We start from the raw sequence: 26098 nt of genomic DNA, 5'->3' as shown, positions 1-26098 counted from the left end.
TTTGTGACAATTCTTTAAATTCAGTTACATTCTATTGTTTAACTGTATTATTAAAAATAATGAGCCAGATTCTGCACTGATATAAGACTTGAATTTTGCACAATGAGTATATGCATGTGATAAGTGTATATTTGTTAGAAATGGTTAGAAATTATAGATCTGTGAGAACTGAGCAGAATTACACATGGCAATTACTTTTACACATTATCTGGGGTTACCTGTGTTTGCAGTGCTTAGGACATGCCAAGTGATGTTAGGTTAACATGAGCTACATTTAAGTATTTCTCCCTAAAACCCAGCATGAAAGTCATAGTCTTTTACACACACCTATCTAAACACCGAAAATTGTGATCACTGCAGTTGATCAGGTAAGTTTAAGGAAAAATAATTAAACAAAATAAATCCAGTCAACAGCGCCCATATCCAATAGATACTCATGAAACAACAATAAAGGCCAAGTTCTGCTTTTGTTACTCATTTGAGTTGGTTTGTTGAAGTCAATGTCCCAGTAGTCAATGGAATTAGTCCCATCAGGTAAGCAGGATTTGATCCCAAGAGAACATTTTTGGACAAGAAAATTCAGAATTAATATTGAAACTCCACGTTTAGCTATTTCTCATTGTGTCTCCTTAATATTGCAGATGTCTCCTAATAATGAGGGTTTTAACCTTGGATCCTTTGCTTTTGGGGAGTTGAAATGAGATCTTTATCTGAATGGAACGTTTTGTGCTTTAATACTCCGGTAAGTTCTGTTTGGAATTGAATCTATGTAAGAAATGAATAATAAGTTTAATGAGGCCTAGTTAAAGAAAGCATTATATTAAGATTGCTCCCAGCAATCTTAATTGAACAAAGGGAAGGTTTCCAATACACCTTTAATGTTGGCTGACTCCTCGAAAACTTTTCTCTGAAGCTAGGAGCAAATACAGTTCCATTCCAATTCCAGACACATACTGTAAAAAACCCACTCAAATTTGTATTGTATAAAATTAGATCACTAAATATATTATGAGTTTTTATGGAGTGTTTTTTTAAATCACAAATTGATGTCATAATTAAACTATGTTGTAGTCCTATATTTGCAGTTACTCCATTGTAAAAAAAATGGAATAAATCCCTAGTAACAGAGCACAATTTGGTCCAAAATTTGATCCAAAAGTAAAATGTAGGCTGCCGACAATTGGAATCAACTCATTACAGTCAGTTGGTGGTATCAGAGAAGCAGTTGGACCTTGTGCTGTTTTACTGGCTAGAGAGAAAACGGTTTAAAAGCAATATTCCATTGAGCCAAATTGTCACTTGAAAATGTTATCCCATTCTGACACAGTTCTATGTATTCTGCCTCTTACAGATCAGATCAGTGATGAAGCAATGTTTGGATTAATGACTCGCAATTGAAAAAATATAAACAAGGCTAGAATTTATGTGATTTTTTTCCTTTCAGTAGCCCTGCTTTATGCTAATAGCGGCTGTGAGAAACAAGAGCTGGAACAGTCACAGTTCATTCTGTGGCCATACCTTGTCTATGCCTTCACCTCATTCAGCACTTGATTGAATGTTCACATGTTATTCTATTTAAAGACACTTGCTTCACCTGTCAATGAGAAATACATTTATGGGGGTTTGTAGTAAGGAAAGATAGGTTTGTTTAATTATATTTTGAGAATGTGGATTAAAAATGGAGAGTGAATGGACTTGGGAAGGGAGTGGAAAAATGGCACATAGTAAAATTAAAATGAGACATTTACATGTATTCCACACAACACAAAGTTACTCATTCATGCTACCTACCACTTAGCTGGGAAATCTGCCTAATTGAGACTTTGCCTAGGAACTAGTTTAAGAGTTATGACACAATAGCACAAACTGCTTCTTAATGGGCACAGTAATTGCTCTTAATGGGGATACTTCTTGGGACTTCAATGGAGCAATGTTGATTTACAGCAGCTTAGGATCTGGTACTATGACTTTTGTACATCAGTTTCATAATAGTTCCTACTGCTTAACTCTCTAATAGCAGCTTTCAGTCCTTTAGCTATGATATGTGTGGAAAGCTTATGAATTGCCTCACTTATCCTCTTCATGTAAGGGACAAGAAATGTCATGAGTTTGTTCTCACAGACCTTTGAGTTCTTCTCTGATGGGGATTAGGTTTCATCCCTGCAGAAATAACATGGATTTGAGCACCCAAAACTAGCTGATCCCTTGAATTCACAAAGGCACAGGACCACCCAAGTGAAGGCCTTGTGCTTTCCTAGCAGCTCCCAGCTACCCAGAGTCACTTCTGCAGGAGCTATACTGGCAGTGACATCCCCACTGGCTATTGCTTCCAGAACCTAAGGAGAGGGAAATGGATAGGTTAGGCTACGTCTACACTACCCGCCGTGTGGGATCGATTTTCGATTTTCGATATATCGCGTCGCGTCTCATCTCTCATATCGATATATCCCGTCCGATCTATCGATTCGACTTATTCCTCACCGCCGCGCGCGACGGGCGCGGCGTCGGGCGGAGAGCGGACGCCGATCGCCGTGCCGGGTGCGGCGGATCGATATATAAGATACCCGATTTAGCTCTTCTTATTCGCGGCCGTAAGTTCGTATCTCTTATCGATTTTTCGATAGTGTAGCCCTTAGTGTGACAGAACCCTCATTAATTTAAGTGCTACAACCATTCACGCTTTGGTGTATGGGAATGTCTCTTCCCCAGCCCTCACCCTCCCATTATGTGGAGCCAGTTCTCCATAGAGACTTCATAGTGGGGCTTCTGCTGGGTCAGAGGAGAGTGGAAGGACTCTGCTGCAAAAGTGTCACTCACTTTTACACCTGCCTACCCAGATACACCTTTTTATTCCCTCCACTTAGTGAGGTCCTTTTAATCAACCTAAAGCTTCAATGAAGCACTTTGCTTGCAGGTATTATTAGGAATAGTTGTTTTGTATCACAACGTTCAGGGAGATTACGTCTGTATATCAGTCAGTAAAAATCCCTTTCAGATGATCCTTAAGCACTTTATTAGTGGATACATCCAAAGGCCTGGGCAAGTTGGTATACAAAGAAGAGACAAAAACCATAACAACTTTTGTCTATTTTGTCTAGAAGAACACCTATGTGTGGTCTAGATTGGTTCATAATTTGCATGAATTCTATGCCATCCTATCTATTTTTTAATGTTCATAGCACAGACCTTCTGTAATGTAAGGCAATATTTGTATGTCCTATACAATGTTATGTGCTATCCCAGATAGGCCAAAGATTTCCCCATATGGAAATTACCCCAGCTTCTCAGGAACAAAATGTGTAAGTGACCCCCTGGTAAATGACCCAGAGAGGCAGGAAGCCAACAGAAAAAGTGAAAGTTTAAAACAATGGAGACTTGTTGCCTATAATCCATCCTTGATGTTTCAAGATAAATTGTTTATAACAATTTGAGTTCATCCATTTAAAATAACAAATTCACTGCACTCCATTCCGTAGTAATTACCTGTTTTTGAGAACAACTTGCTATTGTTGCCTCTGCCAATAGACTAAATATATATCACACACACAAACTCCATTAAAAGATCATGTAATACATATGCACAATCACATTTTTTCCCAATGGGACCCATCTCATTAGGTGCACAGCGCTCATCTACGGAGTAGCTAGTCTATGTTTCTTTTATTCTAATCATTCAGTGTTTATTATTTATTGCACTAGATACAAAATTATTAACTTCATTATGGGCTTTTAAAAGATGCTTTCTTCATAGTGTCTGGGGCCTGGATCAGACAGTTTAGGTGCCTAAGCTGTTTCTTCAGAGAAATTGCAGACAAATTTAACCATTTCAGATAATGAGTCATTGGCCCAGAGAGAAAAAAAAAAGTGAGGGGACTCTAGAGCCTGGTGGTTAGGGCACCCACCCAGGAGGTGGGAGACCCAGGACCCAATCCCCCTGCTCCAATGAATATCTAATTATTTAACTAAAAAGTGTAACAGCTTCAACAGAAGAGATTGAGGGAGCCCCACAGCAGAATATCCCATAACCCAGTGGTTAAGACACTCAGGGCTTGGCTACACTGGAGAGTTGCAGCGCTGGTGGTGGCTTTACAGCGCTGCACCTCACTCACCGTCCACACTTGCAAGGCACATACAGCGCTGTATCTCCCTGGCTACAGCGCTGGCTGAAACTCCACGTCTGCCTGGGGAATAATGACTGCAGCGCTGGTGCTGCAGTGCTGGAGTGCCAGTGTAAACAGTGATTAATCTTACTACGCTGTAACTGACCTCCAGAATTTTCCCATAATGCTTTTAACTAAAGAACTCTCTTTGTTTTGTTGTGAACTCGGGGCTCCCGGAGCTGCTTATCTAAAAAACAAACAGCTCCTGTTTGCTGTAAATGAGGCAGGCAGGGGGATGAATGTCTACAGCCTAGCGTTTGCTTGAGGAGAGAAACAGCACGGCGAGGGGGCGGGGAAGGGAGTCCGTCGGAGCAGCTGCTTATCTGGTCTGCAGGCTATTTGCATTTAAGAGTGAATGAGGGGTTGGGGAAGTGGTCAGAATTTGCAAGGCAAGGAGCTGAGAGTGTCGGATCCAAAAATCCACTCTCTCTGTCCCTTCCCCCCCCCACGCTCCCTGTCACACTCCACCCTACCCCCCTCTTTTGAAAAGCACGTTGCAGCCACTTGAACGCTGGGATAGCTGCCCATAATGCACCACTCCCAACACCGCTGCAAATGCTGCAAATGTGGCCACACTGCAGCGCTGGTAGCTGTCAGTGTGGCCACACTCCAGCGCTTTCCCTACACAGCTGTACGAAGACAGCTGTAACTCCCAGAGCTGCACACCTGCAAGTGTAGCCAAGCCCTCAGAGAATTTGAACACAGGTCTCCCATCTTTCTTTGCATCAAATAGAGGAGGAAAACCCTGAGGGTCTTTGACATCTCAGCTGAATATTCTACCTATTGGGCTACAAAGTTGTAAGGGAGGCACCTCCTCCTCTGGGTCCCCATTCAAAATCCAGCCAGTCTGGTGGCTTGTTCTGAGCAGGCCTACCAGATTGGGCCCTGCAAGATAGGTAAGGGGAACACCCATCTTCCCCTGCCTTGAGGGTTTTGATATGATATAGGTGTCCAGAGTGAGGCAGCAGTGTGCATGCCCAAAGGAACTTTCACAGGAAAAAAAAATAAAATAAAGTAGGCTCCATGTGAGTTTAAGCACCTACAGCAGGGGTAGCCAATCTGAGCCTGAGAAGAAGGCAGAATTTACCAAGGTACATGGCCAAAGAGCCACAGTAATACGTCAGCAGCCCCCAGCACCTCCCACCCACTGGCAGCCCCACCAGTCAGCACCTCACACAATCAGCTGTTTCGCATGTGCAGGAGGCCCTGTGGGGAGGAGGGAGAGCCTGGCAGGCTCAGGGGAAGGGGCAGAGCCTGGAGCAGAGCAGGGGGTTGAGCAGTGAGCACCCCATGGCACATTGGAAAGTTGGCATCTGTAGCTCCAGCCCTGGAGTCAGTGCCTATGCAAGGAGCCATATATTCTGTGCACTGAATGAGGATACTGTGATAAAAATAGTATATGATCATGTAATTAATGACTGACTATCAAAATGCATATGCACAAGGGGGCTGAATTAGGGTTGCACAGACAACCTTAATGCTACCATTTCCTAACTTTTGAGCGCTTGCCTTTGCACCTTAACATGTTTTTAATGTATGCTACCTACACTGCCTATAATACATGTACAAGTTAACATCTGGGCACTTGAGGATACTTTCCTAGTCAATAATAAAGCAAATTCTCTTTTACCAGACTCTAAGAATTATATTTTTGCAGATAGATGCTCAAGTAAATTTCTAACATGTGATCCTAGAATTCAGTAACGAAATCCAACTGTATTAGAATGATGTAGAAATCAGCACGATAGAAGAAATCTGAGTTTTCCAGGTTTCACAGCAGAATTCAATATTAATATTAATAGCTCAATTCCTTCTCTGAAAGAACTTAACATATTAAGAAAGCAAAAGTTGGGGCAAGTTAAAGGTCATCTGATCTCAATGAAGAGAAACAGCACTAACAAAAGTGGATAATTCTAGGCTTCAGATATGACTACAGTTCTGTCAAAGAGCCAAGAGAAATGACATTCTTCTGCTTCACCAAAGTTGACTATTGCTTAAACTTCAGAAACTGGCATGTTTGTAAAGCTGCATTTAGATGCCTTGCCAGAAGTGAAGCTGCTGGCTATATACTAGTTTATTTTAATAAATTCATGTTCAAATGTTGCAGATCTTCAAATACATCATTTCTTCTATTTATACTACATGCCTGCTTGTTTCCATTTAACCCCTTCCATGGGAAGGGTACTTACAACTCTTCCTGTTGCAGGAATTTACAGCTAAAAAATACATCAAGATTCAATATACTGTCCCTCTGGGATATCTCAGGTAGACGCTATGTTTAGTTTCTCTGCATATATTTTACTTTACATGACTATTCACATTTTGGGACACTTGCTCATGAAATTGGAAGAGGTCCATTTAAGATGTAAACAAAATACAACTTAAATATTCAGTACATTTATTCCAAAGTGGCCATCAAAAGTGAATTGTTCTGTACAACACCAAAATCAGAATTATCATGAAACAAGATATTTCTAAAAAGACTTTTCAAATCTCAAATACTTGCAGTGATCCTCTCAGAATAATTATTCACAAATTTACCATCAATTTTGCAAAACTACTACATTCAAGAATATCACGACTTTGTGTGCATGTCACAAACACAAAGCATGCATAATTGCTGAATAAATTACTTGTTACAAATTATTCATCCAGGGCTGGTAAATATCAATCATCCTTCTGTCTGTGAACTCACCGATCACCAATCAAAGAATTCAGATCTATAGTCACATGAAAATGGAATACGTAGTTCTTTTGTAATAAAGAAGGCAGATCAGCGGCTAGACTAGATTAAACAAGGTATTGTGAACAAGACATGGGAATTTGTTCTATCATTGTACAACTCTGTGAGGCAGCTGGAATACTGGGTCAGATTTTGACTCCTTACTTCAGCAGAGCCAAATTGTGAGCCCCTTATCACCACTGCTCACTAGCACGAGCTAAGGATTTCACCCTGTGGTCCATAAGGATGTACACATCATAAGGTAGGTCCACAGAAGAACTACTAATTTGACTTAGTGAATTTGACTTAGTGAATTTGCCTTGGATTTACACTGCTGTAATGAGAATACAGTCTGACCCTATGTTCACATGTTGTCATAGGTCTCACCCCGACTTAGAGCTGTTGGGTTCCAAAATGGGGACCTGCATGGACGCCTCTAAACTAAAAATCCTAGTTTAGATCTGGTAAAAGCTGCCACCACCCAATAATGTACGTGTATTGGGACACAGTCCTTCCCCAAAATCCTTGGGGATCCCAAGAGCCCCAAATCCATGGAGTTCTTACACCTAGGAGAAGTAAACCATTCCCCCCTGCTTCCTCCCCCTTCCCTTTTCCTAGGAGAGATACCGGGATTCAACTACAGAGGGGTGCCTTCCTCCTCCCCTTTCCCTGAGAATTCACCCAAGGAAAGATCAACCAAGTCCTTAACAGAAAAGATTTATTAAAGAATAAAAAAAAAGTAAACTATCTCTGTAATACCAAGATGGAACAATACACAGGGTCTAAACTTATCAATCTCTGGAGAGAATTCCCCCTCCCTTCTTTCTCATTAAAAGCAATAACAGTACAGAATTAAGGAAATTCTATAGCAAAACACACAATTGCAAATACAGAAATAACAATATAAAAATACTAGTTCCCTTTCTAATACTCACTAGCTTGAATAGAAGAAATTATTGCAGAACTCTGAGAGGACTTGATTAAAGGTAATAAAAAGGTAATAATTGGAGATATACCAATCTCCTAGAACTGGAAAGGACCTTGAAAGGTCATCGAGTCCAGCCCCCTGCCTTCACTAGCAGGACCAATTTTTTTTTTCCCCAGATCCCTAAGTGGCCTCCTCAAGGACTGAACTCACAACCCTGGGTTTAGCAGGCCATTGCTCTCCTTTAATTCCAACTAGCGAGTCACTCAAACAAAGGACACAGGAAAAAGAACTTCCCTCCACAGGGATTTTAAATTATCTTGTCCCTGATTGGTCCTCTGGTCAGGTGTTCACAGGTACTGCTTGTTAACCCTTTACAGGTAAAAACAAACCTTAACCCTTAACTAACTGTTTATGACACATGTGAATTCATTTTTCTCCTTGAAATGCAACTGGTGAGGACATTACAGACTTTCAAAGACAACAACAACTGTTTACTGATTCAAAAGGGAACAGTAATCTTTTGTGAAAGCAGGATAAACTCTTCCATAGCATCACTCAGAATTTGCTAGAATACTTCACAAATCATCTTTCTGCAGTAATTTTAATCAGCTTTACTAGAAATGGTTAATATTTTTTGGAGATTCCAGACATGGGTAACTTTTATTGGACACTATAAATTGTGAGAGACAAGGTGGGTGGGGAAATCTCTTACTGGACCAATTTCTGTTAGTGAAAGAGACAAGAGTTTGAAAGCTTGTCTTTTACCAACAGAAGTTAATCCAATAAAAAAGATATTACCTCACCCACCTTGTCTCTCATAACCAGCACACAGCTACAACACTGCAAACTATAAATTATGACAGGAATAAAGAAAGGAAGACATTTCATTCTTTAACTTTGGTTTATTTTATACAAAGCTGCTGCTTGCTGTGCCAGTCTACAAGCTTTTTCACAAAAAATGGAGTTAGGAAATTTGCCACTACTTGCTCTCTCTCCAGGGGAAAGTCATCTAACATCTCTGCCTCAGTTTCCCCATCTGTAAAAATGGGGATTATACTTAGTTTTGAAAAGTGAATCAAGATCTACAAAATGAAAAGGGCTATATTACACCCAAGTATTATTAAAGAATGTCAATCTTAATATGCCAAAAATCATTTCAGAGTACAGCACAGCAGGGAAGCAGAGATCAGTGAAGGGAAGAAGATGAACACATGGATTTGGGTTTCAAACAAACAAAGGAAAACTAAAATTGGAACTCTAGCTGAAAGAACCCGGACTGTTGAAAAGGTTTGTTACAGGGTCAAGCTTCTAGCTTAGAATGAGTGACTTTCACAATATCATTTCTCTCAGAGGACCCAATTATAAAATCTTCATGTTCATCTCAGAAATCAGTCGGAGGTTTGCTGGAGTAAGAATTTCCAGTTCAAGCCTAGTCCTTGTTCTGTACCCTCTCACATGAGCAGAACCACATTCTGCTCATGGTGAGATCCTCTGGCTGTCTCTGCCCTGAAGACAGACAGCTGTGGTAGTTTCTCTCTTCAAGAAGACTGTTTCTCTATCCCTTCTAACCCCAGGACTGGGTCTGTATACTCATTCACATAAAGTCAGTAAGAATCTTAATGAATAAATTGCAATGAATTTTTTGATTACTTTATTATAAGTGCCTTGGAATTGGATTGATATTCTAATCCATCTATATGCAATTTAGATGCCAGCTCATGCTGTTGAACAATTAGCTGACCATACTTGAAATTTGCACTGTGAGTGCCATTGCATTCTCAATTTGGCTGAGACAGGGTCTCTTAGTTTGGACTCATTATCTTTCTCATCTTGTACAAACTGTTCTTAGTGACTACATTTTTAGGGCTGGATCCTCAGCTGGTGTAAATTCCAGCTCTATATAAACCAATGGAAAATCTGGCCTGGTAAGTTAAAGGAAACATAACTGGGTACAAAAATACATGTATATAAGTTTGACCATCCCTAAAGTCACTGTACTGACTTGTTTAAAAAAGTATTTTTATTTCTTCAAAGATGTCTAGTTGATTAGATGTATATTACAAGGCCACTAGCCTCTCCTCTGCAGTAAATACACCATACCCAAAGCATGCAGTACCTCGGTAACACTTCACCACCACAGTAATCACTCAGGGAAAAAAACATATGGGCACTTGGGCCCAGATTCATAGAGGTACTTAAGCACCCACGTTCCTTTGTGGATTTGGGCCTTGATGTAGGCGTTTCATTCGTTTTCTTCTCTCAGATCCAAGGGAAGGCAGAAAATGACCACATTTCAATGGGAGATCTGTCTGCTCAAACGTTACTTCTGTCTCCAGTTTCAACTGAAAAATACAAGGACACAACAGCTAGAGTTCTCTTAAGAAATTGTTCTGATTGTTAGTTAGAGAATGATACATATTTTTGCGATAGTTTTTATCACTTGCCAAAAACCAGCCAGCCAATCTCCTGTACTTTTATTATACCAAAGGCCATTAAGATTCTTAATAAACACAGGTGTAATATATAATCTGCACACCATAAAAAGAGTGCGCTGGATGTACAGTGTTTTTCTCCTTTGACTGCTTAAGCACATTAAAATTACTTCCTCAGTGATCTCGCAGTATCAATTCCCCCCATCCCCCATTATGTTTTTGGTTTATCGTTTGGAATTTTATATGAAACGGATATACACACACTCCTTTTTTGTTCGTTATTTTTTAGTTTTGTATAGTTGTAGATCAATGATGATTATCCAAGAAATACAATACCCAGACTGCAGTTAATACTGGAATACTTGATAGTAATATCTTACTTACATAATTATTTTCTGTAATTGAACAGAGTAAATGCACACACCCACATGACCACTTTGCAAAGTAAGCATACCAGACTATTGGACTGGCTGTGTGGAATAGGGTTATGTGTCTTTTTTTTTGTTTGTTTTGTTTAATATAAAGATAGTGTGAAATTCTGGCTCCACTGAAGTCAATGACAAAACTCCCATTGACTTTAAAGAGGGCCAGGATTTCATATATACAGTCAAAATGTATGGACAAATATAGGATCTGATCTTTCAACTCTTATACAAACACACACAGCCCTTACTCATGCAACTAGTACCACAGAAATCACACTGAAATCATTGTGCCTTCTGCATGAGTTATGATTTTAGGACTGGGTCCATAGGAATGAATTTGCCTGCAAACCTACATACATGTCCAAATTAATAGAAAAATCAAAAGTAACTGTATTCAAAACGTATCAGTGTGCTTGCAAATTTAATATACTTTTAAAAAAAACAGTATACACAAATCTATGTTGCCTCACCACCTTTGAAAATAGATAGTAATTGTGTAACCCCTACTCCCCCAACTCAGTTTGCCAGTGCTTGGAGTGTCAGTCTGAACCTCAGCAGAGTCCTACCTCTGGGACTACAACTGTAACAAGTACCAGACCTTGTGGACACCATTTTCCACGATGCTTGTTGTCAACGGTGTGAACAAAAGTGGACTAGAAATGCCTGCTGAGACTATTAGGCAGGCTTCTGCTGCCCAGTGTAATATGGACAAGCAGTTTGCTGGGCCAATGATGAGCCAGGACTGCTCAGTCCCTCAATGGGAGGAGACAGCCTGACTCAGAGACAAGGTTTTGTTTTGGGTTTGAGCTTGTGTTAGGAGCTGTCTCAGAGAAGCAGAATGCCTCAGGGAGTCTGATAAACTCCTGCCCACTCCCCACAAAGGAAGTCTTTGAACTGCAGGAGGGAAGTTGCATGGCCAGGCAGTTCCAGCCCTGCATAGATCAGCATCCAGAGTGGTAGAGATCTGAACTGATCCTGGCAACTGACAGCCTCCACAGGACTCTGGATCAGAGAGCCAGGTGAGGACCCTGCCCCACGTGGGACAAAGACAGTTAAGGGGACTAGTTTTGTTTAAGCTGGCCAATGTTCGCAGTGCAACAGCACTATTTTTTGGACTCGCTATCAGCTAGGGAAGGTGTTGGAGGGAATCGGGGATTTGGGAAGGATTGTGAGCATGGGGAAGTGTTCGGTACTTTAACCCTAATACTTTCCTTCCCCATATCTTTTCCTATTCCCAGTAAAGTCTCCTTTGTTAGAGTTATTTTTGGGTGTGTCATTTCTTTGCTAAGGTTTGTGTTGATACTTTACTGTTTCCTGCATATTGGGTTTTACAGTCCTTGCCAGATAGTAGCATTATTCATTTTCCCCAGGGACAGCACCTGTTGTGTCCTGGGCACAGTGAGAAGTCACCTTGGGTGGAGGCACCATAAAAAAAGCCTTAAACCCAACCCATGTGAGGAGAGGGGAGAAGCCACTCCAAGTAACAAGCAACAGGAAGGAGGCATGAGCCACACCTGGGAGGGCAGGGGTACAGTTGACTAGGACAACACAAATTATTGGGCTCAATAAAAGGAGAAGCTGGATGAAATTCAATGGCCTGTATTATACAGAAGTCATGCTAGATAACCCAATTGTTCCTTCTGGCCCTAAACCAAAAATCTCTGAAAAGGTCCTAAATACTATATGCTGTAGTAGGAGGAGTTCTTATCTTTTAAATATCAATACGTCTGTCTATTGGCTTTTTTGGTATGGTAGGTACATTGTTCCCCAACATGCACATCCTCATTACACAGAAGGATACATTTCATAACCTTAATGCTTTATCCACTTAGACTATCACAGGAATTTTTCCTTCTCAAAACCGCAGGTAACATATAAAAACTAGCCAGGACCAGACAAGAGCACTAGGATGCTTAAGTACTCAGTAAAATGTATATTAAAAACTTATATTTGATACTCAGAACATCTTCACTGTATATAGAAGGCCAAAAAAAAAACAAACAAAAAAAACACAACCCCTCCCTCCACCCACCCTTCTGCCTGTTTTGTCCCTCCATTCTCAGCAATGGGATTTGACTTTAATTTTATACCAACTCTGTTGCTTTTATCAGTTTCAGTACAAGTGAATATCATGAATCTGGGAGCAACTTATAGATCCTTTACATTTTGTCTTGGATTTTAAGCCTGTCTAGCTGAAGAATTTCCTGTGCTTGTTTGTTCACTCTCACTGCCAATTGCCAAGGCAATAGTTTGACATCTGATGGTCCCGTTTGATGTTTTCCAAATTAAAAGACCAGATAGTGAAGATGCCATTATTCATTTCCAAAAAAGCCGTTTCATCTTCTAAGTAAAATTCTACAATGTGGGGGCTTTTAAAATTATGAAATATTTAGCTTACATTCGATTTACATGGCTTTGTAGAACCCAGCTCACCATTGCTAGGCATCTTTGATAGCAAAGTGGTGCAAAATGCTACCGTTCTGATTTGGTAGAGTTTTACACCCATTTTGTATTACTTTGCACTTGTATAAATGACAACATGAAGTACAGGATAGCAGTGAATCAAGTATGTGTAAGCCCTGTGGCCCAAAGTTCATGAACAGGGGAAAGAAAGGCCAGAGTTGCTTCATCTGTAAGTAGAGATGGTCAGAACATTTCCAGCAGAACATTTTTCCATCTGAAAATGCCAATTCATCACAATTAAAATACCCTGCTTAGAAGTGTGGATTTTGACAAGACGGGACCATTGTGATCATCTGTTCTGACCTCCTGTATAACAAAGGCCAGAGAACTTCCCTAAAATAGTTTTGGTTTGAACAAGAGCAATTTTTTTTTTAAATCAAGGCTGTTTAGAAAAAAAGAAATCCAAACACACACACCCAGCAATGGAGAATTCACCACAACCCTTGGTGAGTTGTTCCAGTGGTAATTACCTTCACTTGTAAAAATGTGTGCTCTATTGCTAGCCTCAATTTGTCTAGCTTCAATTTCTAGCCTTTGATTCTTGTTATGCCTTGGGCTGGTAAATTAACAATCCTAGTGTGACAGGGTTGGGACTCACCACTGCAGCGCCTCCTTCTGTTCAGTCTGGAAATTAGCTATTACTAGTCCTGGAGCACCCTCTGCTGGCAGTGTCCCATCTGTCTCTCATCCTCCGTTGGTGAACGGATCCAAGTGGCTCCCCACTTGGTGGTGTCCTTCTTTAGGACACTGCCCTCTGGCAGTGCCCCTTAGTCCCTCCTCAGTGGCTACCTGTAACCTCACAGTCTAGCCTCTCGGCTCAAGGGCTGATTGCAGTCTGCTCTGGCTGTTTGTCTCCCACCAGATGTGGTACAAGGGGAGTGGTGGTGGGGGGGGACCCAGGCCCACCCACTACTCTGAGTCCTGACCCAGGTACCCTCTAGTAGCAGCCTCCCTGCCCTTCTTCTCTCCCCTTGTCTAACTGTCCCTGGGCCACTTCCCCTCTGGGCCCTCACACCCTCTAGGCCCTTTCTATCAGGGCCCACAATGTAGCAAGTATTGGGCCAGAGCCCTACTATGCACCCCACAAGTCTGCCCAGCACTGCTCTGTCTGAGGTGCTAGTCTTCTACTGTGGAGACAGATCTTCTACCATGAAGGTCTGGAAAAGACTCTCTGTGCCTTTCCTGGGCCACCTTTATATAGCGCCTAGCCTAGCCCTGATTGGCTGGTTCTAATCTTGGCCCTGATTGGCTCTCAGTAGGCCCTTCCCTAATTGCATCCGAAGAAGTGGGTATTCACCCACGAAAGCTCATGCTGTAAAACGTCTGTTAGTCTATAAGGTGCCACAGGATTCTTTGCTGCTTCTACAGAACCAGACTAACATGGCTACCCCTCTGATACCTTCCCTAATTGGCTGCCGGCCTGCACAGCCACTCTGGCCGACTCTAGCCCCCTGTCTCTTGGGGTTTGGGCAGCCTCCCCACCACACCTAGTATCAAATATTTGTTCCTCAGGTAGGTACTTATACACTGATCAAGTCAGCCCTTAACCTTCTGTTTGTTAAGCTAACTAGATAGATTCAAAGAGCTCAGTGACTCCGTAAAGCATGTTTTCCAATCCTTTAATCAATGTGGTTCTTCCCTGATCTCTAATTTGTCAGTGCCTTTGAATTGTGGACACAAGAATTGGACAACTGCTAGAATACTGTACCCAATGGAAAGCTACCTGGTTACCGTGCAGCTCACCTACTTTCCTCCTCATGCCTCTCAGGGAGCTGGGTGCCTGTGGAATTGGGCAACCTGGGGAGCAAGCTGAAAAAATTTCCATTTTGGTTCTTCTGAAACAGATTTTCTTGTCTTTCCCCCACCTCACAAAAAACTTAAAGTTGTTCGTTCATCCCAATTTGGGATGAACCTTTTAAAAAATTTTTTTTAAAAAATCAGAATTTCACAGGAGGAAAAGTCTGTTTTCCAGTCACTTATACTATGTACTCGGAACGCTAGATGGAAAAACGTAAGGGGAGAAAGAGCTCTCTGCTCCCATCTAGTGGTAATTAGGAGGAATTATGTCTAGAGAGAGCTTTATTTGCATACACTTTCTACACAAATTCCTCTAGTGGCACTTTGGGAGTCACTATAACGGTACACAATTCATAACTGGTTGGGTAGGGGAACTGAATGGAAAAGTCTTGTCTTGAGGCAAGAAGGACAATCTTAGTGGGAAAGATTTTACCCAAAGCTATGTGCTACTGGTCCCCCCCCACTGAAGAGGGTAGGCTGTTTGCAGGACTCTGAAGGTATGTGTATAGCAGATGAACAGGGAAGATGTGATAAAGGGATTTTTGCCTATTGAATGTTGATACTGGCAAGTGGGGAACCAGATGACCAGACTCCTGCCACAGTTACCAGGGGGAGTGTTTAATATAGATTTTTGCTGTGTTCTCCCACATTAATGTTATGTCCCTTGTGCCCCTAATAAGTTTCCTTGTTTCACATGCATGCTCACTGCTTGGGAGTAGGGAAGGATTGCCTACTAAGGGTGCCCAGGGAAGGTATTTAGTAGGCCCAGGAATTCTGGGTGAGTAGTCCCTGGTGTTTATTTTAAAAAGAGGGACCCTTTGCTGTTTGAACCCAGCCCTTGTTGTTGCTAACACCTGGCAGAAGGACAACAGATTAAATACACTGATCTCATAGTATAGAGTATTGATCCCCACTCTCAGCTGCATGCTTGTTTTCCTGCTATTAACATATTTTGTAATTGGGCAGAATTCATAGCAAGAAAAGACAGTTTTATTATCAATCTGTAGATGGTGCCAAATATCCATTAGCTTAGAGTTATTCATGAGTTTGTTTAGACTAGAGCATTTCTATGGAGCTAGAGAGCTGAGATCCAATTTTGGCCATCTTCTGCATCACAGTTTAGATCTCAGACTGTTACATCAGTCATAAAACAATAGAAATTTCATGCAATAATTTCTCCTAAATATCTGAGGCTCATTTTTTTATGTATTTTATACTTGAATCACCTAAAATATGTTGAATTTAATTTATTTGTACTACAATAGCACCCAAAGTCTCTTTCAAGATCAAGGCCCTATTGTGCTAGACACAGTATAAAGACATATTATCAGAATACCTGCCTGGAACATCTTTGTCTACAAAGGCACAAGTACTATTATTCCCATTTTAAAGATGGAAAATGGAGGCAAAATGACCTGGGTCACACAGAAAGTTCTGTAGCAGAGCTGAAAATTGAGGTGCAGTCCAGTGACCATCTTTCTCCTCAGTCTAATTCAGTACCCTTAACTCCAGACTAGATTATAATGGTCCTTTCTGGCTTTAAAAATCTTTAAACATGGACTAGGAAATGCTGTAATGTTTTTAATCAGTGCAGTCTGAGTCTCTTGCTGGCTTCATTAAATTGATAAGTCTTTGTCAGAGAGTTATAGTTGAGGTTTGCTGCCAGAGATGTGGCAAAAGCTCTTCTCTGTTGTGGGCTCAGAGTATATTTATACAGTTCTACAAAGAAATGAAATATCAATAGTACTTTTCAATAAGTGTTTTTATTTCATGTTAAATTACAGCAATTCCATAGAACAGCTACATCTTTTTCCAGAAGGAATACAGGATGATGTGTTCAATCAATAGCAATGCAAGTACCAGTGATTGGACTTTGTATAAAATAAATTAGCTTAATTCACAAAGAGAACTCCTAAATTTATATTTAAACTTTGTGGTTCTAATAATGTAAAAGTTGAACATTAGTATTTTCAGCCTCACATGAAACACAAATATGTACCCTAAAATCTGTGGTAACTGAATATTTTCTTCACACATTTAAATACATTCTCTGGAGATGCAGACCATGAAGATTTGGGTCCATCTGAATTGAAAACGTGCACTTAGGCTGGTTTATCTGAATGTTTGACTCATTTCAGACTCAATGGCTACCATCATCTCTGGTTCTGAAAGGTATAGTGTTATCTCAAAGTGGTTTCTAGAAGTATATTACATGTCTAGCCAACTTATAGACTGATGCTACGACATTGCTCCTCGAACTATTGCCTCAAAGAAACATTTCTACCAAAAATTAGACTCTTGAAGATAGCAGTGAAGTGACTTTAAAAAACAAGGGGTCAAATCTTTCAGTCACTACTCAGTTCTTACTTGGGCAAAACTCCTGTTGAGATTATAAACTCCTTAGGGCAGAGTTGTCTCTGTCTTGGGCAAAATTAAGCCCATTGCGGGCGGTTAAATCAAATAATTTTAGTGGGATTTTTGCCAGTGTCAAACTGCCACCGTGCCTGGAAAGCCCTCCAGCTGCAGAACTCACCACAACAGGTGCACCTACCTCAGTTTCCCTCCTTCAACGTCCCCAGTAATTCTATACCAGTCTCTTTTGTCTAATACCATGCCTCCTTGGGGCCAGTCTATTACAAAAACATAGTGCAAATAGTCCATAACAAGAGTCCCAAAATATAATCCATTTATCCCAAGACATCTGGTCCCTCTACCATCACACTCCAGCATCTTCCACCAGACCTGGGCTCTTCAGTCCTCTCTTGTCCATTTACAAGGACAGCCACCCTAGCTTTCCAGCTGAAGTGCAACCCTGCTCTTTCTAGAGGGAATGTCTCCCCCACTCCTCAGCCAGGTCCTTTCTGAAGGAGTTCATTTTCATCAGGGAAGCAGCCATCACTCTCCCAGCTCTCAGCCTTCTCTGGCCCTCTAGCTTCATCAGATAAGCCCCATTGCTGTGCCTTTAGCCCTATCTGGTCCTTGGTGTTTGGCTCTCTGGCTTATATATCAGCAGGCAACACCCGCTGCTTCTCTCTAGCTTTCAGCCCTCTCCAGCCCTGGCTCTCTGGCTTGATGAGGTTAGCTAGCAAACCCCTCTTGCTGCTCTTCTGCCTTCATTCTTCCCTCAGAACCACTTACAGGTTACTTCAGGGACTTGCTATTGTTTCCTGGTCTCTGGTAGCTCTTGCCTGCTAATCTCTCACTCCTAGGCAGCTTCCACCTGCCATTTCCTGACTGAACTCAGCTTCCTCCATCTCTCCCCATTTATATGGCTCCGATCATGGTACAGCAGGGCTGCCCAGAGGATTCAGGGGGCCTGGGGCAAAGCAATTTTGGGGGCCCCTTCCATAAAAAAAGTTGCAATACTATAGAATACTATATTCTCGTGAGGGCCCCTGTGGGGCCCAGGGACAGGGGCAAATTGCCTCACTTGCCCCCCCACCCTCTGGGCAGCCCTGTGGTACAGTCTTTTAACCCAACTGGGGTCAGCGGTCAACTGACCAGTCACGGGTCCCTTATCCTTTTCCCTCTTAAAAGGCAAGGGTCACCTTGTGACAGCCTGAGATTGCAGGATTTGGCTTATGTTCTGTATACTCACAGATAATCTGAACGTTAGAAGAGTGTATTCATGGGTTGATAATTAGATATCTAATTCCTTAGACATTCTGATGTCTTCTGCATCTTTTTCTTTCCTCTTTGACTACATGGTTGTATGTAATGCTAATGTAGCCTCAAGAACGCTAACACTAAAGTTTACTGAAGCAGATGCACAAACTGTATGGAGGATACATAAACTAATACCAAGCTCAGGTGTCACAATTTCTACCTGTTACCAGAAAGCAAAATGCTCTGGAAGTCCTCTTGTCTAGGATTTCCTCTAGTGGCAGTATGATTACTGCATGTTGTGCTAAATATTCACTAGTATTCACTGACAGTAAGTCCTCCAGAAATATACACAGCACATTCTTTTTTCTCTCTGCACTATAGTTCTCCTTCACTGATCAACAGAGCGCCTCACTGAGCAAGTGCACAGCACAGAATACAAAAAAGGAGAGAAGGAAACAAAATGGCTATTACCCTTACTGTTACTGGAATTGCAGGAATAAACAGTCCTCTTCAGTCCTTCTTTCTGTCTTTGTTATAGCAAAAAAACCAGAAAACTCTGATCATCAGCTTGAAGTTTTCATCTAGTTGTTGCACAGAGCTGTATGTTTCTCACACAGTACAAGCAGAGGGCTTGTCCCTCCCCATCTGCTGATGCCCTGAGATCCCTGGAGAAATTCCGTGGGCCTCCAGGCACCCACAGATGGCCAGAGCTTTTCAATGGAGGCTTCTGAGCCTCACTTTCCCTATGGCAGCAAATTTTAGGAGCCATACTGAGTCACACCAGTGTGCAATTGGAGGAATAACATGCAGAATCAGGCCCCAGTTTACATCTCTATGAAGTGTTCTTTGACACATTGCTCAGTACTGGGTGATTATTTCATCTTTATCTTCCTCTGGGGATACAGCCATAATCCAGTTCCTCTTGACTGCATGATTCTCAGCCCTTTGATTTACAGCCTGGTTAGAATCTGATTCACCAGATGAATTACCCTTGCATTAAGAGAGCCACAGAGTGAGCCCTGCTGCTTTTTAGAAGTCTAATCACTGTTTGTTTTAGCATAGTGTCCTTACTCCTCCCCTGTTCTACAGCCTTTTTCTCTGTAATACTTAATCCTGATCTTTTAAATATTTAAACCTTATACAGTTTACAAGGATGCAATGCATTTACTGTACAGCTTACTGCTAGCACCATTACCAGTCCTGCAGACTGCTTCTCTCCATAGTCATTACTCATGATCTGTGTAGTATCAGGTGAGTTCGGCTTCTCATTTTCTCTCTTCTTGCCTTGGAGAACCATGGCAGTAATCATGTTATCAATGAAGATGGTCTTGGGAACTTAGAGCTGTGGCTTGCTTTCAGTACTCTAGCAGTTAATTATCTGTTTCTTATATATGACATTAAATGACAAATAGGAATCTCACTTAAATTGTTCTGTCTCTGATGGCCTGAATTTGTAAGCTAACTCTAGTCAGTCTCTGTATCACTCGAATGTTTTCCTGGAAGAAATTGTCCTTTGATTAGAACTGTCAGTTTGAGATGTACAGAGCTGCTTTGATTCTGTATCATTTAGTGCACTCTAGTGGTTTCTGCTTGTAGGTTTTTATTCTGCTTTTTATTCTTTCCATACAGAGAGAATTAGTCTATACTTTCCCTTTGACTCTTGATAATGATGAATAAACTGCAAATACAGGGCAGTAGCTGAGGGAGGGAGGGGACACAGGTGCTGGGAATCAGCTGAACAGTACCTCATGATTGGCCCACACTCTCAGCTGGATGATATAAAGGAGGGCCCAGCCCCATGAAAGGGTATGGGAAATTAGCACACAGGATGTTGTCCTGCAGTTGGGAAAGGCCCTTTCCAGTAGCTACTGGTGGTCAGAGGACCCCTGTCTGAATCCTTCACCTGATGGAAGTTTGCGTTACTTTTGCACTTTGTTTGTGAAGATAATAAAGAGAGCCCTGAAGAAAGACTAACTGGGTATAGCTGTTTATTTGTCCCCAGCTGGTGATTAGGACCACCAGTCTACACCTTTCCCTTTCACAAAGCTTTTCCACCATAATCCGAACAATATTACCATCACCCCTACACTAAAAAAGAAACCCAGATGAGTTTTCTATCACGGAAACAGCATGAAGAGATGGAGGAGGCTCCATGAACTGTACGAGGGACTTTGGCTATAGTCAATCTATTTGTGTGGATGGAGCTCAGGTTCTGTAGTGATGGGTGGCAATGCAACCCCCTACATAGATAGACACACTGTCTATGGCCAGTCATCTTGACCACTAAGTTTAATTTCCATTGAGAGAATAGAAGCCATTGGCCTAAATGCTCCTCTGTTTCTACCAGGGGTGGCAGAGCCTTCCCCAAAGGCCTCTGAGGCCCTGCCCCCATCCCTCTTCCCCCCAAGGCCCTGCTCCTGGCCATACTGGAGAGGCCTCCCGTCCAGGGCAGGTGGAGGGACCCAAGCTCCCCCACAGCTGCCCATGTAGCTTTTACCCCAACTGGGCTGGGGGGTGGGGTGGGGCCTCGGGGCCACAGCCCGGCCATGGTAAGAGCCACACAGGCAGCTGTGCGGAGCCATGCCGCAGACCCTCCACCTGCACTGGGCAGGGGACCCTGGGGGCAAGGACATGGGGTAGGTGGCTGCTTTCAAGCCCACTGCACCATAGGCAAGTGGAGGGTCTGTACAGTTCCCACAACTGCCTGGGCTCTACCAGCTCCTGGCCTGGTTGGGGGGGGGGGCGGAGGAAGAGGAGGTGAAGGGAGCAGGGTCCGCCATGGTAATAAAAAGTGTCCATTTTAAGAAGTAGGAGGGCCATGGACCCCCAGCCCCATTCCAGTGCCACCGGTTTCCATAAAAGAAGTGGAGTACAAATGCACAAACCCATCCCCAAAAATGAAGACTGGGTGTGGTGGGGACTGGCTCCACAACACATACTCCTTCCCCCAACCACCTGTTTCTGACCCTGCAGAAGTTCTCCTGTGGGTGATTCAAGGCATTCTGGTCCTGTAATTGTACAGAGGACTGGGATGACTTGGAATCATAGCCAGAGAGACCAGCAGACTTCATGGCATCATGCCCTGTGAAACTTCTGGAACACACTTCAAATGAACAATAACACCCTTAATTTGCACGAATTCCTTTTCTATGGTGTGAAAATCCCATTGAAGGGGTTTCGAGGGAAGTGGCTGGGATGTGTGAATGGGGAGGCAGTGTTGATGGCAGCACAGAGATTGGAACAATGCTGTCTGGGGATTTCTGTGCAGTGGCCCTTGGCTCTGCTGGCTGATGGAACAACTAGTTGTTCCACTGACCTCAGCAGAAGCAGTTGGGTGCTCAGTACTTTTGAAAATCAAGACACTGATTTAGGTGCCTGTTTATGGATTTAGGAGCCTAACTTTAGGTTCCAATTTTGAAAATCAGGTGTTCACTATTCATGCTGTTTGCTTCTTGTATTTGATCAGTAAAGACTGAAGAGTTCTGTTCAGTTCCATGTCTGTTTCTAGTCAGTTTTATCCACTATGAAAGCCTATGAGGGTTACATTGCAAACACTTCAGAAAAAACATCTAACCCCCCCCCCACAAAAAAAAACTATTTTAACTAAAATTTTACAATAAAAGTCATGAACATATTTCTGTTAAGAGTAGTTTTTGGTATAAACTTTGTGGCCCACTTGCTATGTTTTTATAATAGTAGCTAAGCAGGTAATAGTAGTCGTTATCTATTGGCCAGCCATGAGGAGACATGAGCAGATAAACAGCCATTGTGTTACATTAACAAAATCTACATTTTGGGAATAATGTACCTGACAGTGTCCTTTTAAGTTAATATCCTTTAAACTGCATCACTGTGTAAGGTTAACCCATTTTCACTATATTAGAGCATTCATGTATAATTTTTCACTCCCATTAAGTAATCTCACATTCTCCAGGATGTTATATAATACTAATGGGAAATACTAAACATGAACCCATTTTGTATAATTAATAGCTCTGTCCCCAATACAGATGAGGAAAAATTCTAAAAGGTTTTATTTAAATGCTGATTTGACTTGGATAAATATACTTCAAGAGTGGGTGAGACTTTAGTTACCTTCTTAACTTAAAAGTAGATTAGTCAACAGAAAGACCAAGAACTAACTCTGACCAATTCAAAGAACTGTGAGGAATTATAAAGCATTTTCTGTAACTCAGAATTCTCCTCAGCCTGCTGTCAGGGAACACTCATTGTTCCTCAGTGTATGATTGCGTCTCTCAGCTGAACTATTTCTTTGTTAGAGTATCAAATGCATAAAATCAAAACAGCTATGGAGGACATCAAAGCCCTCTCAGATCACTCCCCTTTATACATGACAATTACAGGCTCCTTAGGACAAGCAATGACTAGTTGGAGACAACATAAATGCAAGTTACTTGTGTGTACAAAGCATAATAAAGCTTTCTGGACAGCAGGGAAATTCATTTTTATAAGCAAATCTATTAGTGTGTGTTCTTCATTAGAGCCCCTCCATTTATGAGACATTGTGGAAAAAATCAATTGAAACTTACTGCAGCTTTCTGAAAATGTATATTTTCCTAGTTTCTCATAATAAAGGTGGTTTGCTTTCAAATTATCATAGCTTGAGGAAGGCTCTAAATGTTCCAGTTATGATTCAGGGAATTACAGAATCCACATACAAATATGAAAGATGCCAGGTGATCACAATTTCCAGTTGAGTTCTCATGGGCATGTCCCTTGATCTTTTTAACAATGCATGTGAATACCATGTTCAGCGTGTATCTCAACATGAAAAGACAGGAATCCCCAGGAATGCCTTAAAGGCCAGTGAGGTTTGAGAGTAAAGAAATATATGACAATTGCTCTAAGGCCTGGTCCACACTAGGACTTTAATTCGAATTTAGCAGCGTTAATTCGAATTAACCGTGCACCCGTCCACACCACGAAGCTATTTAATTTGACATAGAGGGCTCTTTAGTTCGACTTCTGTACTCCTCCCCGATGAGGGGAATAGCGCTAAATTCGACATGGCCATGTCGAATTAGGCTAGGTGTGGACGGAAATTGACCTTAGTAGCTCCGGGAGCTATCCCACAGTGCACCACTCTGTTGACGCTCTGGACAGCAGTCCGAGCTTGGATGCTCTGACCAGCCACACAGGAAATGCCCCAGGAGGGAGAACCTCTCTCAGTACCAGCGCTCACACAGCGAACGGGAGGACAGGTGGCGTCAAGAGGACCAGCGGGCGACTCAAACACTGCTTGGACTAATGAGGGAGCAAACGGACACACTCCGGCGCCTTGTGGATGTTCTGCAGGACCGCAGGCAGGAGGACAGAGCCCCCCTTCAGTGTATCTGCAACCGCCCTCCCCCACCACAAAGTCCCATACCCCCCTCACCCAAAATAACCAGAAGGAGGGGTGCCAGGGGCCGTGAAAACTGTCACTGCACCCCAGCAGAGTGCTCAAGTACCCAAAAGCTCTCATACCCTAAGTTTTGAGAAGTCCTTCCCTTCCTGACTCACCCAAGCCCAAATCCCAGTTTCATCCCCTAACTGTCTAGTTAATTATTAAAAATACTTTGCTGTTAATTACTGTTTCCATCATGTTTTTTTACAGAAGACTGTGTTTGAAGGGGGGGGGGAAGGGGGTTGGTAATTGCATAGGACGGTCACCTTTACCAGGGTACAGACACGGGGGCAGGATCAGCAGCAGGTCACACACACAGTGCAGTCAGTAGGCACCCTGGTCGGTCTGGGAGGTGGTTTCCAGGTTCTGTGTGGGTGTGGGGGGACGTGACTTTGTGGGTGGGGGGGGAGGGCGGTTACAGATCTTATGCAGCGGTCCTTGTCCTGGACCGCAGAGTCACGCAGCAGAGGAATCTGTATCCGTCCTCCTCCACCACAAGGTCACATAGCCCCCGCACACAGAATCCCAAAAAGGAGGGATGGCAGGCTCCGTTGAAACAACCAGTCTGGCACTGCAGACCGCTCTAGGAGCAGGAGCCTGTCATTCCTCGAGTTTAGAGGCGGTCTTTACATCACTGCACACCCTACGCAGCACAGTCTGCGTCCCAGTTTCAACCTTTTAACGCAAAGTCATTAATAAAAAAACAAAGAATCCTGTGGCACCTTATAGACTAACAGACGTTTTGCAGCATGAGCTTTCGTGGGTGAATACCCACTTCTTCGGATGCAAGTGGTGGAAATTTCCAGGGGCAGGTTTATATATGCAAGCAAGAAGCAAGCTAGAGATAACGAGGTTAGTTCAATCAGGGAGGATGAGGCCCTGTTCTAGCAGTTGAGTGAAAACCAAGAGAGGAGAAACTGGTTCTGTAGTTGGCAAGCCATTCACAGTCTTTGTTTAATCCTGAGCTGATGGTGTCAAATTTGCAGATGAACTGGAGCTCAGCAGTTTCTCTTTGAAGTCTGGTCCTGAAGTTTTTTTGCTGCAGGATGGCCACCTTAAGATCTGCTATTGTGTGGCCAGGGAGGTTGAAGTGTTCTCCTACAGGTTTTTGTATATTGCCATTCCTAATATCTGATTTGTGTCCATTTATCCTTTTCCTTAGAGACTGTCCAGTTTGGCCGATGTACATAGCAGAGGGGCATTGCTGGCATATGATGGCATATATTACATTGGTGGACGTGCAGGTGAATGAACCGGTGATGGTGTGGCTGATCTGGTTAGGTCCTGTGATGGTGTCACTGGTGTAGATATGTGGGCAGAGTTGGCAAACTACAGTAAAACTACAGTACCCGCACGAGGAAATAAGGAGACAGATCAACAGAGCCAGACGTGTACCCAGAAGCCTCCTACTGCAAGACAAACCCAAGAAAGAAACCAACAGGACTCCACTGGCCATCACATACAGTCCCCAGCTAAAACCCCTCCAGCGCATCATCAGGGATCTACAACCCATCCTGGAGAATGATCCCACACTTTCACAGGCCTTGGGTGGCAGGCCAGTCCTCGCCCACAGACAACCTGCCAACCTGAAGCATATTCTCACCAGTAACTGCACACCGCACCATAGTAACTCTAGCTCAGGAACCAATCCATGCAACAAACCTCGATGCCAACTCTGCCCACATATCTACACCAGCGACACCATTACAGGACCTAACCAGATCAGCCACACCATCACCGGTTCATTCACCTGCACGTCCACCAATGTAATATATGCCATCATATGCCAGCAATGCCCCTCTGCTATGTACATCGGCCAAACTGGACAGTCTCTAAGGAAAAGGATAAATGGACACAAATCAGATATTAGGAATGGCAATATACAAAAACCTGTAGGAGAACACTTCAACCTCCCTGGCCACACAATAGCAGATCTTAAGGTGGCCATCCTGCAGCAAAAAAACTTCAGGACCAGACTTCAAAGAGAAACTGCTGAGCTCCAGTTCATCTGCAAATTTGACACCATCAGCTCAGGATTAAACAAAGACTGTGAATGGCTTGCCAACTACAGAACCAGTTTCTCCTCTCTTGGTTTTCACTCAACTGCTAGAACAGGGCCTCATCCTCCCTGATTGAACTAACCTCGTTATCTCTAGCT

General features: G+C 42.6%; 1 long non-coding RNA gene across 3 annotated transcripts in view; it reads left to right on the top strand.

Moving 5' to 3' along the window:
* LOC120400857 overlaps positions 1 to 10170 on the top strand; it is a 44406-nt gene extending 34236 nt beyond the window's left edge. For 2 of the 3 annotated variants that reach the window (XR_005596115.1, XR_005596116.1), the window contains exons 2-3: positions 642 to 742; positions 10074 to 10170. This is a non-coding gene — a long non-coding RNA (uncharacterized LOC120400857). Of the gene's footprint in view, positions 1 to 641; positions 743 to 1351; positions 1557 to 10073 lie in introns of those variants that run through there. The other variant, XR_005596114.1, reaches the window with a different exon arrangement.
* Positions 10171 to 26098: the final 15928 nt, after the last annotated feature.

This window comes from Mauremys reevesii, linkage group 3 (assembly GCF_016161935.1).
Source record: "Mauremys reevesii isolate NIE-2019 linkage group 3, ASM1616193v1, whole genome shotgun sequence".
NCBI lineage: Eukaryota > Metazoa > Chordata > Testudines > Geoemydidae > Mauremys > Mauremys reevesii.
Note: the sequence above shows the minus strand (reverse complement) of the source record. Positions and strands in the feature narration are given on the sequence as shown.